Source organism: Ranitomeya imitator, chromosome 2 (assembly GCF_032444005.1).
Source record: "Ranitomeya imitator isolate aRanImi1 chromosome 2, aRanImi1.pri, whole genome shotgun sequence".
NCBI lineage: Eukaryota > Metazoa > Chordata > Amphibia > Anura > Dendrobatidae > Ranitomeya > Ranitomeya imitator.
Window position 1 is genome coordinate 308,852,754 of NC_091283.1, and position 11,111 is coordinate 308,863,864.

The window sequence follows — 11,111 nt, forward strand, 5'->3', positions numbered from 1 at the left end:
ATAAGGGTTGGGGGTTACTTGGGTAATAGCGATCACAAAATAATAAGTTTTCATGTATCCTTTAAAAAGATGTGTAATAGAGGGGTTACAAAGACACTAAACTTCAGGAGGGCAAATTTCCAACGGATGAGAGAGGATCTTGGTGCAATTAACTGGGACGATATCCTGAGACACAAAAATACACAAAGAAAATGGGAGATGTTTATTAGCATCCTGGATAGGACCTGTGCACAGTGTATATTGTATGGGAATAAACATACTAGGAATAGGAGGAAACCAATATGGCTAAATAGAGCTGTAAGGGGCACAATAAGTGACAAAAAGAAAGCATTTAGAGAATAAAAGGAAGTAGGTAGTGAGGAGGCATTAAATAAATACAGAAAATTAAATACATTCCGTAAAAAGCAAATCAAGGCAGCAAAGATTGAGACAGAGAGACTCATTGCCAGAGAGAGAGTAAAATATTCTTTAACTACATAAATAGTAAGAAACTAAAAAATGATAGTGTTGGCCCCCTTAAAAATAGTCTGGGTGAAATGGTGGATGAGGATGAGGAAAAAGCCAATATGCTAAATGACTTTTTTTTATCAGTATTTACACAAGAAAATACCATGGCAGACAAAATGGCTAGTGATAAAAATTCCCAATTAAATGTCACCTGCTTAATTCAGAAGGAAGTGCGGCGGCCTCTAAAAATCACTAAAATTGACAAATCTCCGGGCCCGGATAGGATACACCCTCGAGTACTGCAGGAATTAAGTACAGTCATTGATAGACCATTATTTTTAATCTTTAAAGACTCCATAATAACAGCGTCTGTACCACAGGACTGGAGTATAGCAAATGTGGTGCCAATATTCAAAAAGGGGACAAAAACTGAACTCGGTAATTATAGGCCAGTAAGCTTAACCTCTACTGTGGGTAAAATCCTGGAGGGCATTCTAAGGGATGCTATACTGGAGTATCTGAAGAGGAATAACCTCATGACCCAGTATCAGCACGGGTTTACTAGGGACCGTTCATGTCAGACTAATCTGATCAGTTTCTATGAAGAGGTAAGTTCTGGACTAGACCAAGGGAACCCAGTGGATGTAGTGTATATGGACTTTTCAAAAGCTTTTGATACGGTGCCACACAAAAGGTTGATACATAAAATGAGAATAATGGGGATAGGGGAAAATATGTGCAAGTGGGTTGAGAGCTGGCTCAGGTATAGGAAACAAAGGGTGGTTATTAATGGAGCACACTCGGACTGGGTCGCGGTTAGCAGTGGGGTACCACAGGGGTCAGTATTGGGCCCTCTTCTTTTTAACATATTTATTAATGAGTCATGACCTTGTAAGGGGCATTCAGAGTAGAATTTCAATATTTGTAGATGACACTAAACTCTGCGGGGTAATCAATACAGAGGAGGACAATATTATATTTCAGGATGATTTATGTAAACTAGAAGCTTGGGCTGATAAATGGCAAATGAGCTTTAATGGGGATAAATGTAAGGCCATGCACTTGGGTAGAAGTAATAAGATGTATAACTATGTGCTTATTTCCAAAACTCTGGGCAAAACCGTCAATGAAAAAGACCTGGGTGTATGGGTGGATGACAAACTCATATTCCATGGCCAGTGTCAGGCAGCTGCTACAAAGGAAAATAAAATAATGGGATGCATTAAAAGAGGCATAGATGCTCATGAGGAGAACATAATTTTACCTCTATACAAGTCACTAGTTCGACCACACTTAGAATACTGTGTACAGTTCTGGTCTCCGGTGTATAAGAAAGACATAGCTGAACTGGAGCGGGTGCAGAGAAGAGCGACCAAGGTTATTAGAGGACTGGGGGGTCTGCAATACCAAGATAGGTTATTACACTTGGGTCTATTTAGTTTGGAAAAACGAAGACTAAGGGGTGATCTTATTTTAATGTATAAATATATGAGGGGACAGTACAAAGACCTTTCTGATGATCTTTTTAATCATAGACCAAAGACAGGGACAAGGGGGCATCCTCTACGTCTGGAGGAAAGAAGGTTTAAGCATAAAAACAGACGCGGGTTCTTTACTGTAAGAGCAGTGAGACTATGGAACTCTCTGCCGTATGATGTTGTAATGAGTGATTTGTTACTTAAATTTAAGAGGGGACTGGATACCTTTCTGGAAAAGTATAATGTTAGAGGGTATATACACTAGATTCCTTGATAGGGCGTTGATCCAGGGAATTAGTCTGATTGCCGTATGTGGAGTCGGGAAGGAATTTTTTTCCCCAATGTGGATCTTACTCTTTGCCACATGGGTTTTTTTTGCCTTCCTCTGGATCAATATGTTAGGGCATGTTAGGTTAGGCTATGGGTTAAACTAGATGGACTTAAAGTCTTCCTTCAACCTTAATAACTATTAAAATATGCCCCATATAATCCTGCATAAAGGGTAATAAGGGCCCCATAAGATGCTCCATAGAGATATTTGCCCTATATGGTGCTGCACAAATGTTATGGCCGCATAAGATCATCCATACAGTCACTTGCCCCATATAGTGCTGCACAAGCTTTATGGCCCCATAAGACGCTCTGTACAGTCACTTGCCCCATATAATGCTGCACAAGTGTTATGGCCCGATAAGATGCTCCACATAAAGCTGTGCCATATACAATGCTCTGTACCGTTCATTATTGCCCCATAAGATGCTCCATGTAAAGCTGTGCCCCATATATAATGCTGCTGCTGCAATAAACATCCTGTATTATACCAATAGGAACCCTTTATGTACTAAAGATAACACAGATAAAATATAGCTTTTAATTAATATACCAATTAAACCCATGCCACAAATACAACCAGATAAACACATAAAACACACAACCGTGCACTCTGGGATAACCCTGCCAAACAATACCTCTTAGTACTGCCTACCTATCAGTGGAGGTTGGCACCCTAAACACAGATACGAGATTGGCGCCCCCACTCACCGTCGGCTGTCCCTATGTCTCCTAGTATGGATCCTAATATAGGTGTCACATACAGACCAGCACTTACACTAGACAGGAAAAAGATAGGCAGACTAACTGGTTGATTGTATATATATATATATATATATATATATATATATATATATATATATATATATATATATATATATATATACAGTGGGGCAAAAAAGTATTTAGTCAGTCAGCAATAGTGCAAGTTCCACCACTTAAAAAGATGAGAGGCGTCTGTAATTTACATCATAGGTAGACCTCAACTATGGGAGACAAACTGAGAAAAAAAAAATCCAGAAAATCACATTGTCTGTTTTTTAACAATTTATTTGCATATTATGGTGGAAAATAAGTATTTGGTCAGAAACAAACAATCAAGCTTTCTGGCTCTCACAGACCTGTACCTTCTTCTTTAAGAGTCTCCTCTTTCCTCCACTCATTACCTGTAGTAATGGCACCTGTTTAAACTTGTTATCAATATAAAAAGACACCTGTGCACACCCTCAAACAGTCTGACTCCAAACTCGACTATGGTGAAGACCAAAGCTGTCAAAGGACACCAGAAACAAAATTGTAGCCCTGCACCAGGCTGGGAAGACTGAATCTGCAATAGCCAACCAGCTTGGAGTGAAGAAATCAACAGTGGGAGCAATAATTAGAAAATGGAAGACATACAAGACCACTGATAATCTCCCTCGATCTGGGGCTCCACGCAAAATCCCACCCCGTGGGGTCAGAATGATCACAAGAACGGTGAGCAAAAATCCCAGAACCATGCGGGGGGACCTAGTGAATGAACTGCAGAGAGCTGGGACCAATGTAACAAGGCCTACCATAAGTAACACACTACGCCACCATGGATTCAGATCCTGCAGTGCCAGACGTGTCCCACTGCTTAAGCCAGTACATGTCCGGGCCCGTCTGAAGTTTGCTAGAGAGCATTTGGATGATCCAGAGGAGTTTTGGGAGAATGTCCTATGGTCTGATGAAACCAAACTGGAACTGTTTGGTAGAAACACAACTTGTCGTGTTTGGAGGAAAAAGAATACTGAGTTGCATCCATCAAACACCATACCTACTGTAAAGCATGGTGGTGGAAACATCATGCTTTGGGACAGTTTCTCTGCAAAGGGGCCAGGACGACTGATCCGGGTACATGAAAGAATGAATGGGGCCATGTATCGTGAGATTTTGAGTGCAAACCTCCTTCCATCAGCAAGGGCATTGAAGATGAAACGTGGCTGGGTCTTTCAACATGACAATGATCCAAAGCACACCGCCAGGGCAATGAAGGAGTGGCTTCGTAAGAAGCATTTCAAGGTCCTGGAGTGGCCTGGCCAGTCTCCAGATCTCAACCCTATAGAAAACCTTTGGAGGGAGTTGAAAGTCCGTGTTGCCAAGCGAAAAGCCAAAAACATCACTGCTCTAGAGGAGATCTGCATGGAGGAATGGGCCAACATACCAACAACAGTGTGTGGCAACCTTGTGAAGACTTACAGAAAACGTTTGACCTCTGTCATTGCCAACAAAGGATATATTACAAAGTATTGAGATGAAATTTTGTTTCTGACCAAATACTTATTTTCCACCATAATATGCAAATAAATTGTTAAAAAAACAGACAATGTGATTTTCCGGATTTTTTTTTCTCAGTTTGTTTCCCATAGTTGAGGTCTACCTATGATGTAAATTACAGACGCCTCTCATCTTTTTAAGTGGTGGAACTTGCACTATTGCTGACTGACTAAATACTTTTTTGCCCCACTGTATATATACACATATATACATATATATATATATATTTATGATTAATCATATATATAAACTAGGTTTGTGACAGGCTGAGATACACGGACTAAAGACCAACAATGTGCATAACAAAAAAGTGCTCGTGTATTAAAAATCGGCCTCACTACCTCTGTCCCCTACTGCTGTGCAGCCTGCCTAGCTGTGGAGGTTGGCACCCTACTGGTCAGCGGAATGGCGCCCCCACTCAGCGACGACTGGCCCTGGGAAGCCCTAATATTAAATCCCAGCCTGATAATGATCAGACACAGATGTGTAAATACACAAAAATGGCAAGGCACAAAAACATATATAGCTGCAGGGAGAAAAAAGAAAAAAAAAAACCCTTATCTTCAGCCTAAGATAGCCTAGTGCTTAAATATATGCATGGTAAACAGAGGGTGAGACCGATACTTATCAGTGTTGATATTTCATACGCCTCTACGCGTTTCACCCCAGCGGATCATCAGGAGGCCTTGATATGTACATATCTACATATGGTCATCTATATCGGTCTCACCCTCTGTTTACCATGCATATATCTAAGCACTAGGCTATCTTCGGCTGAAGATAAGGGTTTTTTCTTTTCTCCCTGCAGCTATATATGTTTTTGTGCCTTGCCATTTTTGTGTATTTACACATCTGTGTCTGATCATTATCAGGCTGGGATTTAATATTAGGGCTTCCCAGGGCCAGTCGTCGCTGAGTGGGGGCGCCATTCCGCTGACCAGTAGGGTGCCAACCTCCACAGCTAGGCAGGCTGCACAGCAGTAGGGGACAGAGGTAGTGAGGCCTATTTTTAATACACGAGCACTTTTTTGTTATGCACATTGTTGGTCTTTAGTCCGTGTATCTCACCCTGTCACAAACCTAGTTTATATATATGATTATTCATAAATATATATATATATACAATCAGCCAGTTAGTCTGCCTATCTTTTTCCTGTCTAGTGTAAGTGCTGGTCTGTATGTGACACCTATATTAGGATCCATACTAGGAGACATAGGGACAGCCGACGGTGAGTGGGGGCACCAATCTCGTATCTGTGTTTAGGGTGCCAACCTCCACTGATAGGTAGGCAGTACTAAGAGGTATTGTTTGGCAGGGTTATCCCAGAGTGCACGGTTGTGTGTTTTATGTGTTTATCTGGTTGTATTTGTGGCATGGTTCTAATTGGTATATTAATTAAAAGCTATACACTGTGTTCCAAATTATTATGCACAAAGAGTTTAGGGGTGATAAGGTTAGAATTTTTTGTTTGTCATTTAAACTCATTGATGGTGATGTGTGTCAAGGTTGTTTATATCACTAAAAGCAATTGCAGATACCTGTGCAAAGTAGTTTGGCAGGTGTGTCCAAATAAAGGCAAGACTACTTAAGAGGGCTGTTCCACATTATTAAGCAGCCTACATTTTTAGCCAAAATGGGAAAGAAAAAGGATGTGTCTGCTGAGAAGCAACAAATTGTGGAGTATTTAGGTCAAGGCATGACTACAATCAACATTGCCAAGACACTTCATCGTGATCATTGCACAATCAAGAAGTATGTAGCTGGTTCCCAGCATACACGTTTGCGTGCTGATAAGGAAAAATTGAGGACTCTTTCCAACAGGCAATTGCATAAGGTTAAAAAAGCAGCTGCAAAAATACCTTGTCATAGCAGCAGGCAAGTTTTTGAAGCTGCTGGTGCCTCCAATGTCCCCAGAACAACAAGATGCAGGGTCCTTCAGAGGTTTGCAGCTGTGCGTAAGCCATCCTGTCGACCACCTCTATCCACTGCACACAAGCAGAAATGGCTCCAGTGGGCCAAATGATACATGAAGACTGACTTCCAAACTGTTTTGTTCACCGATGAGTGCCGTGCAACGCTCGATGGTCCAGATGGATGGAGTGGAGGATGGCTGGTTGATGGACACCCCATGAAAACGCCAACAAGGAGGAGGTGGAGTAATGTTTTGGGCTGGAATCATAGGGAGAGAAATTGTCGGCCCCTTTATGATCCCTGAAGGGGTAACGATGAACTCCATAATCTATGTGGAGTTTCTAAAACAACACTTCCTGCCATGGTTCAAGAGGAAGAACCGTGCTTTCCGCAGCAAGATCATTTTCATGCATGATAATGCACCGTCTCATGCTGCAAAAAACACATCTGCATCTCTGGCTGCTCTGGGCATAAAAGAGGACAAACTCATGGTATGGCCACCATCTTCCCCTGACCTCAACCCCATTGAGAACCTCTGGAGCATCATCAAAAGGAGTGTCTAGGATGGCGGGAGGCAGTTCACATCTAAGCAACAGCTCTGGGAGGGTATTCTGTCCACATGCAAAACAATTGAAGCAGAAACTATCCAAAAACTAACAAATTCAATGGACGAGAGAGTTCAGCAGCTTCTTTCGAACAAGGGGTCCTATGTGCAAATGTAACATCACCTAGAATAAAGTTTTCACTTGAAAACTGTTTGATTTCATTTTGTAATAAGCTGATAATGCTTATAACTTCACAATTGACCATTTTTTTGTTCAAAATTAAATAAAAAAGGTTGAAAACTCTGCTGTGCATAATAATTTGGAACATGCATTTTGAGTGTTTATTTTTTTTTTAAAGATACTGTTTTCATAGGCAGTTTGTTCCACAACATTGCAATTATACTAGAATAGTAGATGACTGGAAAATAACAATGACTGCAATTCAGATAGGTAATTTAGAGAAAATATGAGGAAATATTATTTGCATAATAATTTGGAACACAGTGTATTTTATCTGTGTTATCTTTAGTACATAAAGGGTTCCTATTGGGATAATACAGATTGTCGTTGACCTTTAAGTAGCTGCTAAGACAGCTCCAAGTGGTGTTGTTGCTGCAATAAACATGACATACTTACCTGCTCCCGGCGTCCCTGGAACCTTATCCCGGACAGATGGTCTCCGGGCACTGCAGCCTCTTCCTCAGTCAGCGGTCACGTGGCACCGCTCATTACAGTTATGAATATGCGGCTCCACCCCTATGGAAGTGGAGTCCATATTCATAACTTTAATGAGCGGTACCATGTGACCGCTGAACATGGGAAGAGCTGCGGCACCAGAATACCGTGGGACAGGCAGGGACAGCGCCAGGAGCGCCGGAAGCAGGTCAGTATACGACAGACCTCTCTCCCCCTCACCCGCCGACCGTGACTCGAGTATAAGCCGAGAGGGGCACTTTCAGCCCAAAAATTTGGGCTGAAAATCTCAGCTTATACTCGAGTATATACGGTATATATATTTGCATTTTTTACATTTTAAAAAGTACAAAAAGGAAAAGGCCGTGATGAAAAAGTTTGGGCACGCTTGGAGAGGTGTGCGCTCAGATAACTTTGACCCAGGTTTCACACCTTAATTAACCTGTTAAGGCCCCTTCACATTAAGCGACGCTGCAGCGATACCGACAACGATCCGGATGGCTGCAGCGTCGCTGTTTGGTCGCTGGAGAGCTGTCACACAGACAGCTCTCCAGCGACCAACGATGCCGGTAACCAGGGTAAACATCGGGTAACTAAGCGCAGGGCCGCGCTTAGTAACCCGATGTTTACCCTGGTTACCATCCTAAAAGTAAAAAAAAAACAAACACTACATACTTACCTACCGCCGTCTGTCCTCCAGCGCTGTGCTTCTCTGCACTCCTCCTGTACTGTCTGTGAGCACAGCGGCCGGAAAGCAGAGCGGTGACGTCACCGCTCTGCTTTCCGGCTGACCGACGCTCACAGCCAGTACAGGAGGAGTGCAGAGCACAGCGCTGGAGGACAGACAGCGGTAGGTAAGTATGTAGTGTTTGTTTTTTTTTACTTTTAGGATGGTAACCAGGGTAAACATCGGGTTACTAAGCGCAGCCCTGCACTTAGTTACCCGATGTTTACCCTGGTTACCAGTGAAGACATCGCTGGATTGGTGTCACACACGCCGATCCAGCGATGTCAGCAGGAATCCAGCGGCGAAATAAAGTTCTGGACTTTATTCAGCGACAAACGATCTCCCAGCAGGGGCCTGATCGTTGGTCGCTGTCACACATAACGATTTCATTAACGATATCGTTGCTACGTCACAAAAAGCAACGATATCGTTAATAATATCGTTATGTGTGAAGGTACCTTTAGGGTTATCGCTTGTTCACTATCATTGTTAGGAAAGGTCAGGTGATGCAAATTTCCCAGCTTTGTAAAAACCCGTCCTCCTCCAACCTTGTGCCAAAAACCAGCAGCCATGGGCTCTAAGCAGCTGCCGAGCTCTGACAATGGCGGAGGCCACAAAGCAGGAGAAGGATAGAAGATAACAAAGTGTTTACAAGTTGCCCCTTCCTCAGGTTGGAATGTAATTAAGAAATAGCAGTTACCAGGAACAGTGGAGGTCAAGATAAGGTCTGGAAGACCAAGCAATATATTTCTAATATTAATGCGCCAGTAATGGGGAATCTCCACATACCTTCACCTGCAGAGCCGCACACCACATATATGGCAGTTCTGTGCGCACAGGACCTGTGATGAGGTCACAGGAGGGGAGGAGTCAGGGGTCACATGATCAGGGGCCTCAGTGTATGCAGGACTCTGCTGTGCTGGTTGTCATGGTGCTGGATGAGGGGAAGTTTATGTGTGAGGTCAGGAGGGGTTTACAGTGTGGATGTAGCTGAGCCGTGTGTATGAGGTGTACGGAGCGGAGCTGTGGGTGTGTGGCGCGGAGCCGTGTGTATATGAGGTGTATGAAGTGGAGCCATGTGTGTACGAGGTGTACAGAGCAGAGCCGTGTGTGTACGAGGTGTACTGAGCAGAGCCATGTGTGTACAAGGTGTACAGAGCAGAGCCGTGTGTGTACAAGGTGTACGGAGCAGAGCCGTGTGTGTACAAGGTGTACGGAGCAGAGCCATGTGTGTACAAGGTGTACGGAGCAGAGCCATGTGTGTACAAGGTGTATGGAGCAGAGCCATGTGTGTACGAGGTGTACGGAGCACAGCCATGTGTGTACGAGGTGTACGGAGCACAGCCATGTGTGTACGAGGTGTACGGAGCACAGCCATGTGTGTACAAGGTGTACGGAGCAGAGCCATGTGTGTACAAGGTGTACAGAGCAGAGCCGTGTGTGTACGAGGTGTACGGAGCAGAGCCGTGTGTGTACGAGGTGTACGGAGCAGAGCCGTGTGTGTACGGGGTGTACAGAGCGGAGCCATGTGTGTACAAGGTGTACGGAGCGGAGCCATGTGTGTACGAGGTGTACGGAGCGGAGCCATGTGTATGGAGCGGAGCCGTGTGTGTACGAGGTGTACTGAGCGGAGCCGTGTGGGTACGAGGTGTGCAGAGCGCAACCATGTGTGTACAGAGCGGAGCCATGTGTGTACGGAGTGGAGCCGTGTGTGTACGAGTTGTACGGAGCAGAGCCATGTGTGTACGAGGTGTACGGAGCAGAGCCATGTGTGTACGAGGTGTACGGAGCAGAGCCGTGTGTGTACGAGTTGTACGGAGCGGAGCCGTGTGGGTACGAGGTGTACAGAGCAGAGCCATGTGTGTACAAGGTGTACGGAGCAGAGCCATGTGTGTACAAGGTGTACGGAGCAGAGCCATGTGTGTACAAGGTGTACGGAGCAGAGCCATGTGTGTACGAGGTGTACGGAGCACAGCCATGTGTGTACGAGGTGTACAGAGCAGAGCCGTGTGTGTACGAGGTGTACGGAGCAGAGCCGTGTGTGTACGAGGTGTACGGAGCAGAGCCGTGTGTGTACAAGGTGTACAGAACAGAGCCGTGTGTGTACGAGGTGTACGGAGCAGAGCCGTGTGTGTACGAGGTGTACGGAGCAGAGCCATGTGTGTACGAGGTGTACGGAGCAGAGCCATGTGTCATATATGGAGTGGAGCTGCCTGTGTACAGGGTGTGTTGAGTGGAGCTGCGTGTGTACTGGGTTACAACCAATGCAATACAACACAGACCAAAATCCAGAAAAAATATATAAGCATGGGAATATTAAAATATATCTTTATTATTAGGAATGGCAATGATTACATAATTAAAAAATAGAAGTGTATAAAAACATACAAATATTGCGCAACACATGCTGAAAACATATAAGTGTGAGATAGTACAGCAAAAATACGTTACATGTACCTGGGGGGCTGAATCCTGTACCTGCGCACACCCTTTGTATGTTTTTATACACTTATTTTTTTTTATTATTTAATCATTGCCATTCCTAATAATAAAGCTATATTTTAATATTCCCATGCTTACATATTTTTTCTGGATTTTGGTCCATGTTGTATTGCATTGGTTTTAACTCTTCTCTTGCAGTGGTCTCCACTGCAGTTTTGCACAGCGCACCCTTGGTGGTC

The 11,111-nt window shown here is 43.8% G+C and overlaps 1 protein-coding gene across 1 annotated transcript in view; it reads right to left on the reverse strand.

Annotated features, from left to right (window-relative positions):
- The window catches only part of LOC138663379 (oocyte zinc finger protein XlCOF7.1-like), a 56,582-nt gene extending 47,297 nt beyond the window's left edge, over nt 1–9,285 (reverse strand). Inside the window, exon 1 of the mRNA XM_069749555.1 lies at nt 9,220–9,285. The gene's annotated coding sequence lies outside the window, so the exon portion shown is untranslated. The remainder of the gene's footprint in view (nt 1–9,219) is intronic.
- Between the last annotated feature and the right edge of the window lie 1,826 nt (nt 9,286–11,111).